Below are 8,824 nucleotides of genomic sequence, written 5' to 3'. Positions count from 1 at the left end.
TAACAACAACAACAACAAATTTTAATATTTAATAATTCCAGTCTTATTCATCTAAGCCTTAACAGCAAACTACCCGAATATTCTTTCATAGGAAAATGAATTTTAATAAGTGTTTGTTGTTGCTGTTATGTGCCGTGGAGTAGGTTCCGATTCATAGCGACCCTGTACAGGGTTTCCGAGGCTGTAAATCTTTACCGGAGCAGAACACCTCATCTTTCTCCCGTGGAACAGCTGGTAGTTTGGAACCGCTGATTTTGTGGTTCACAGTCCGATTCGTAACCACTACGCTACCAGAGCTCCTTAGTAAAATTTATTCGTGAGTAAAACTTATACTATAAATTTTACTCACGAATAAAAAAGGAAAGAACTATTATTGTATGAAACAATATGGTTTAATCCCAAATATATGAATAAAAGAGGTCAAAAACAAATAATATTTTATTATTCAATTTCCAAGAATTCCAAGGACAGTCAAAATTAATCTATGATGAGAGAGTGTTGCTATGTGGAGACTTGACTAGAAAATAGGAAATGGTAAGTTTCACAGTTACCAAAATCTTCAATATCGTGTTTAGGGTCCATGGTTGGTGCAAAGGTTAAGTGCTTGACTATTACTGAGAGGCTGTCAGTTTCAGCCTATACCTAGAGGCATGTCAGAATGAGGAACTTTTGAAAGTTTAAAGCTGTGAAAACACTTTGGGTTATAATTTCTTTATATCTTTTGTTTTTTGGAATTTTTAAAAAAGTTTTTATTGTGAATTGAGAGATAGCTTACATGGGAGAACATCGGTTTTATACTCATAATTTCATTGCAATTACAATCTCCTCCATCCATCATTATTTAACAGTATTTGCTTCTATTCCTTCTGTTTTTTTCTTTATATCTTTTTAATGAAAATATTTATAAACAACATAAATCTTACAACAGAAAATACATAACATATTCTTACAATACTCAGATGTTGTTGTTAAGTGTAGTAGAACAGGTTCTGATCCATAGTGACTCTGTACAGGGCTTCCAAGGAGTGGCAGGTGGGTGCAACTGCTGGGTTTGAACCTCCAACCTTTTGGTTATCAATCCAACGCTTATCCTGTCACAACACACCAATACTTAAATAGTTTTATTAAATATTTTATGTTTTAATTGTCTTTTATATTTAGGAATTCTGTATTTGAAGATGATATTCTCATTGTAATGGGTGTAGAGGGAGAGAATGGAAAGTTGCAGGGAAAATCCTAGACTGTGATTAAAACTATAAACCATAAATCAAACCTGTTGCCATAAAGTCAATTATAATTCATAGCAACATTTTTGGATAGAATACAAATGCCTCATAGGGTTTCTAAGGTTGTAAATCTTTATGGAAGCAGGCTGTCATGTCTTAATGCTGCAGGACCTCATCTGAGTTAAAAAAAAAAAAAGTGAACTTTTGATTGATTGTTGAACACTTTAACAACTGCATCACCAGGTCTTCTTTATTAAAATCTTAAGACACTTTTCTGATGTAAAACATCTTAATTGAAATGTAGAAGTGACAGAGAAAAGTGGGATTGATAGAATTGGGGTTTTTATGTCATAAAAATGACTTTGGAGCCTATATTACAGAAAACATTCTGTGCATTTCTTTTTAAAACTTTGGTATTTTTATTTTCAGTTATATATATATTTTTTTCCTCATTATCAACAGATTTTTTCAATGTTTTATTGTGACTTGATATCACTTGTGAAGATGTTGTTCTGTTGTTGTTGCATGCCATCTAGTAGGCTCCCAGTCATAGTGACTCTATGTACAACAAAGTGTAATATTACATGGTCTTATATCATCCTCACGATCAATGCAATGTTTGAGTCCATTGTGGTAGACACTTGCCAATCTATCTGATTGAGTACTATGATAGCTAAGTTTTGTGTCAAATTGATTGGGTCAGGATTTTCAGTCATTTGGAAATGAAGATGAAGCTGTCTCCCATGAAATGATGCTTGAATGTGATAAACCAGTAAAAGTATTAAGGGTGGGATACATCAACTGTGTGCACCAGGGTTGTATTCTTTCACTAAATTTTTAAATCTGTATGCTGAGCAAATAATCCAAGAAGCTGAATTATAGGAATAAAAACATGACATTGGGATTGGATGAAGACCAATTAATAACTGCCATTTACAGTTGATTGGAAGAGATCCATATTTGTGCCCATTCCAAAGAGAGGTGACCCAACAGAATGCAGAAATCACCGGACAATCTCTTTGATATCCCATGTTAGTAAAGTTTTGCTAAATGTAACACAGACATGGTTAATTGTATACATTGACAGAGAGCTTCCCTAGGTTTAATCCACATTCAGAAGAGGCCATGGAAAGAGGGATATCATTACTGATGTCGATGGATCTTGGATGAAGGCAGAGAATAAAAGGAAGATGTTTACCTGTGCTTTATTGACTATGTAAGGCTTTTGATTGTGTGGATCATGACAAGCTATAGACAACATTGTGAAGTATGAGTATTCCTGAACACTTAATTGTGCTCATGAAGAATCTGTACCTGGACCAAGAAGCAGTTGTTCAAACAGAACATAGGAACACTGAATGGTTTTTAATTAAAAAACGTGTGCAACAAGGTTGTATTCTTTCACCAGACTTATTCAACCTGTATGTTGAGCAAATAATACAAGAAGCTGGGTTATAAGAAGAAAAACGTGGCATCAGGATTAGAGGAAGACTCATTAACAACCTGCGATATGCAGATGATACAACCTCGCTTGCTGAAAGTGAAGAGGACTTGAAACATTTACTGGTGAAGATCCAAGAGCACAGCGTATGGTATGAATTACATTTCAATGTAAAGAAAACAAAAATCCTCACCACTGGACCAATAATCAATATTCTTATCAATGGAGAAAAGATTGAAGTATAAGGACTTCATTCTTCTTGGATCAATGATCAACACTCACAGAAGATGCAGTCAAGAAATCAAATGTCGTATTTCATTAGGCAAAGCTGTTGCACAAGACCTTTTAAAGTGTTGAAGAGCAAAGATGTTAATTTGAGGACTAAGGTACACCTGACCCAAGCCATGGTATTTTCAATAACCTCATATGCATGCAAAAGAGGGACAGTGAATAAGGAATACCATAGATGAATGTATGCATTTGAGTTATAGTGTTGGAGGAGAATATTGAACCAGAGTGCTCCTTGGAGGCCAAGATGGCCAAACTTCATCTCTCATACTTCATACATATTGTCAGGAGGGAGCAGTCACTGTAGAAGGATACCATGTTTGGTAAGGTGAAGGGTCAGAGAAAAAGAGGAAGACTCCCAAAGAGATGGAATGGCTAAGTGGCAGCATTGATTGTCTCAGGTGTGGCAACAGTAGTGACGTTGGCCCAGGATCGGGCAGTGTTTCATTCAGCTGTGCATAAGGTCGCTATGGGTCGGTACTGACTTGATGGCACTTAACAATAACATCAACATATGCAGATGACACAGTATTGCTTGCTTAATGTGAAGTGTACTTAAAATACTTGCTGATGATCAAAGAATTCATCACGGCTTGTAACTCTAAATGGGAAAAAGCAAAAACCAAGAGTACTCAAATTGGACAATAAAGAATATCATGATACATGAGAAAAGATTGAAGTTTTCTTGGATTTCAAACCAATATTCATATAAGCACAGGCCAAAAACCCAGATGACATATTGCATTGGGCATATCTGCTGCACAAGACCACTTTAAAGTGTTCAAGAAGAAAGGCATCGGTTTGAGGACTAACGTGCACCTGACCCAAGCCATGGTATTTTCAATAGCCTTATATGCATGTGAAAGTTGCACAATGAATAAGGAAGACCCTAGCATAATTCATAGGTAATGTTTGAAAAGTATATTGAAGGTACTATGGACTGCCAGAAGAACAGACAGGTATATTTTGGAAGAAGTGCAGATGGAACACTCCTTGGAGACCAGGGAGGTGAATCTTAGTCTCTCTTATTTCAGACATATTATCTGAAGGGACCAGTGCCTGGAGAAGGACATTGTGTTTGGTGGAGTCAAAGGTCAATGAAAAAGAGGAAAACCCCCAACAAGATGAACTGGTACAATGGACTCAAGTATGGTAACAACAGTGAGGATGACTCATGCAAAACCTCTCAGTATTTCATTCTGTTGTGCATTTATTTAGGAGCCAACTCTATGGCACCTAACAACATCACCCTTAATTCCACCACCACCCAGATCCAATTTACTAGAGATTACTAAGGGTGTGGCATGTAACACCTTTTACCTTTTATAAAAGGAGAGAACTTGAGCAGAGAAAGAGAAGCCTATCACTATCAAAATAGAAGCATCAAAAGTGGAGTTTGTCTTTTGTACCAGAAGTAACTGAACTCCTAGATTCACGGGAAAATGGATACCAAGATGTATAAAGATCTCCAAGGAATACTGGATCTACAGATGTTAAGAAGAGACAAGAACCTTTCCTAGAGCTGACAGAGAACAACTTCCCCAAGAGCCAATATTCTGATTTTGGACTTTTAATCTCCTAAACTGTGAGAGAGTAAATTTCTGGTTGTTAATGGCATCTTGTGGTATTTCTGCTATAGCAGCATTAGATAACTAAGACAAGGATCTTCTTCTTTTTCATTAACCCTCTACTTTTCCAAGTATGATGACCTTCTTCAGTGACTGGTCCTACTGATAACATGTCCAAAGTTTCAAATGCATGAATTATTCATCAGTCTTTTTAATTTTTTTTCCCCCCTGATTTCCCATGCTTTTGAGGTGATTGAAAATACTATGTCTGTGTCAGGTGCTCTTTAGTAGTATGACATCTTTATTTTTTAACACTTAATGGAGTCTTGGGCAGCCAATTTTCCCATTCAATATAGAAGGTAATAAAACTAAAATGCATATCAGGAACAGAAATTAGTCATAAGGTAGGAGTCATGTCCAGGGTCTTATCGGACTGATTATAAAATATCGAGGTGAAAGATTACGTTATACAAAAAGATCCATTATTTCAAAGTAAAGGCAGCTTGTACTTTGGGCTTAGTAGATGGTATATCCAAAGAATAAACACTTTTATTTTTGTCTATTATTATCCTGGACCATTTCTGCATTAGAATGGTCTTCTAACAAGGCAGGACTTTTCACTTGTTTCATCAAGTGCTATATTCCCAACATCTAATATATACCTGATACATATTGGAACTTTGATAAAAAAAAATATTAAATGACTAAAATAGATGCAGCTGGATGTACATCAGAAATGAAGCAGTACTACATGTTAACTATAGTTGTTGTTATTGAGTTGGTTGTGACCCATAGCAACCCTGTATAGGGTTTACTAGGAGTAGCTTAGGTGACTTTGAACCGGTGACCTTGTGGATCAAACTGACTTAGCAGTCCAGTGCATTAGCCAATAGTGCCACAGCAGACTATAGTAGCTCACCCCAAATCATCTGTCAGTTTATCATAATTTGTCTTCATCTGGAAGCTCAGCTGAAGCCTGTCAACTGTGGGTGCCTTACTGGCATAAAAAATACTGGTGGCATAGATTCCAGAATCACAAAAACATGGAAATCATCATAGCATGATAAACTGTCAGAGATAGACTGATAATTACTGGTCACTGGAACACAAAGGTTGGAAATAAAGAGGAAGGATCAATATTTCAAAATCATGTCCATGGTGATAGGATGCTAGAGATTACATGATAGAATTTTGTAAGACCAATGATTTCTTCATTGCAAATATCTTTTTTTAAGCAACAAAAAAGATGATTATATACATGGAACTCACCAGATGGAATACACAGAAATCAAATTTACTATTTCTGTTGTAAGACATGGTGGAAAAGCTCCATATCATTGGCAAAATCAAGGCCAGGGCACAATCTGTAACAGACCATGAATTACTCATTTGCAAGTTCAAGGTGAAGTTGAAAAAAATTTAAAGAGGCTCACAAGAGTCAAATTATGACCTAGAATATATCCCACCTGAATTTAGAGATCATCTGAAGAACAGATTTGCTGTATTAGACATTAAAAACTGAAGACCAGAAAAATTGCAGGATGATATCAATAACATCATACAGAAATAAGATTAAAAGTCATTGAGAAGACATGAAATAAGTAAAAGATGAAAATGGATGTTAGAAGAGACTGAAATTTATTCTCCAGCATAGAAATACTGAAGGAAACAGAAGAAATGAGGTGAAAGAGCTGAATAGAAAATTTCAAAGAGCAGCTCGAGAATACAAGATAAAATATTGTAATGACATGTGCAAATACCTGGAGTTAGAAAACCAAAAGTGAAGAGCAAGCATGCTCAGCATTTCTCAAGCTGAGGAACCTGAAAACAAACAAACAAACAAAAAGCAGAAAAACAACAAAAAAAATCAATCCTCAACTTGCAATATTGAAGGATGCTATGGGCAAAATATTGAATGATACAGAAAGCAATACACAGAATAATTGCACCAAAAAGAAATAGTTGATATTCAACCATTTCAAGAGGTAGCATATAATCAAGAACCAATGATACTGAAGGGATAAGTCCAAGGTGCATTGAAGGCAATGGCAAAGAACAAGGCATTGGGAATTGATGGAATACAAACTGAAATCTTCCAAAAAACTTTTACAACACTGGAGTCACTCACTCGTCTATTCCAAGAAATTTGGAAAAGAGCTACTTTGCCAACTGATTGAAAGAGATTAATTTTTCTACCCATTCCAATGGCAGGTGATACAACAAAATGCAGAAATCATTAGACAATATCAGTAATATCACATGCAAGTAAAATTTTGCTAAAGATAATACAAAAATATCTATAACCATAAATTGACAGAATTTTCAGAGGATGTGGAATGTGGAATATCACTGCTGATGTCAAATGGATCTTGGCTGAAAGCAGAGAATACCAGAAGGATCTTTACCTGTGCTTTATTGACTACGCAAAGGCTTTCGATTGTGTGGATCATGACAAGCCATAGACAACACTGCAGACAATGAGTAATCCAGAACTCTTAATTGTGTTCATGAGGAACCTGTACATAGACCAAAGGCAGTTGTTTGAACAGAGCAAAGAAACACTGAATGGTTTAAAATTAGGAAAGGAGTGTGTCATAGTTGTATTCTTTGACCATACTTATTCAATCTGTATGGTTAGTAAATAAACTGGACTAGATAAAGAAAATTGTGCCATCAGGATTGGAGGAAGACTCATTAACAATCTGAGATATGCAGATGATATAACTTTGCTTGCTAAAGGTAAGAGGACTTAAAATACTTAAACGATAAAGTTAAATACCACAGCTTTTGATATGTGCTGCATCTAAGAAAACAAAAATTCTCATCAGTGGATCAATAAATAACATCTATATAAATGGAGGAAAGACCAACACTCATGGAAGCAGCAGTCAAGAAATCAAATGATGTATTGCATCAGGCAAATCTTCTGCACAAAACCTCTTTTAAAGTGTTCAATAGCAAAGATACCAGTTTGAGGACTAAGATGTGCCTTACCCAAACCATGGTGTATTCAATACCTCATAAGTATATGAAAGTTGGACAGTGTGTAAAGAAGACCATAGAAGAATTGATGAATTTGAGCTATGGGGTTGAAGAAGAATATTAAAATTTCCACGGACTGCCAAAGGAACAAACAAATCTGTGTTGAAAAAAGTGCAACCAGAATGCTCCTTGGAAGTCAAGATGGCCAGATTGTGTATCTCATACTCCAGACATATTATCAGGTGGGACCAGTCCTTGGAGAAGGATATCATATTTTGTAAAGTGGAGGGTGAAAGAAAAAGAAGACCCCAATTTGATGGATTAACAGAGTGGCAGCAGCAATTGGGCTCAAATTTAGCAACGGTTGTGAAGTTGGGGTAGTACCGAGCAGTGTTTCCTTCTGTTGTGAATAGGGTAGCTATGAGTTGGAACCTACTAGATGGCACTTAACAACAATGACATAGGAGCTCACTTACCACTCATCTGTTAGTTTGCGGTATTATAGTGGCTTATGTGTTTCTGTCATGCTCAAATCATGCCAATGACATTTTAAATACCAACCTTATCACCTATGATGGACAGATTTAAACAAAGCTTCCAGATTAATACAGAGTATGAATAAGGAGAGGAAGACCACTTCTTCTCAATGATTAACTGATGAAAACTATATGAACAGCAGAAGAAAAGTATTCGATATTATGCTAAAGGATGAGTTCTTCTTGTTGAAAGACATCCAAAATACTGCTGGGAAGAGTTGGCCACCTCAAATTAGAGTTTACATTAATGACAGGGATGGACCAAAATTTTGGAGACTTTCATTTGCTGATGGTGAACAACTCAAAATTAAAGGAAATGGCTGCAGAAATCCATTAATAATAACATGGAATGTACAAAGTAATATCTAGAAAAGTGGAATTAGTAAAAATGAAATGAAAATGTATAAAATGATATCCTAAGCATGAGTAACCTAAGACTCACTGGTGTTGTCAATTTTAAATCTGAGAAGCATTTAATTTACTGTTTTGGGAATGACAAATGGAAGAGGAATGGTCGCATTCATCAACAAAAAGAGCATTTTAAGATTTGTTTTGAAGTGCAATGCTGTTTATGATAGGGTGTGCCACTGTGGGTTAATGTGCTGGACTGCAAAGTCAGTTTGAACTACAAGGCTGGCCAATACAGGGTCACTGTGAATCAGAACCAACTCAAAGAATTTAACAATAAATAACAACAGCAATATCCAGATCCTAAAATTAGATCAGTTAATACAATTTTTATTCATATGCATACACCAGCCACTAAAGTCCATGATGAAATTT

Source organism: Chrysochloris asiatica, unplaced genomic scaffold (genome assembly GCF_000296735.1).
Source record: "Chrysochloris asiatica unplaced genomic scaffold, ChrAsi1.0 scaffold00309, whole genome shotgun sequence".
Lineage (NCBI taxonomy): Eukaryota > Metazoa > Chordata > Mammalia > Afrosoricida > Chrysochloridae > Chrysochloris > Chrysochloris asiatica.
The sequence above is the reverse complement of the archived record's forward strand: the minus strand, read 5'-3'. Positions refer to the sequence as shown.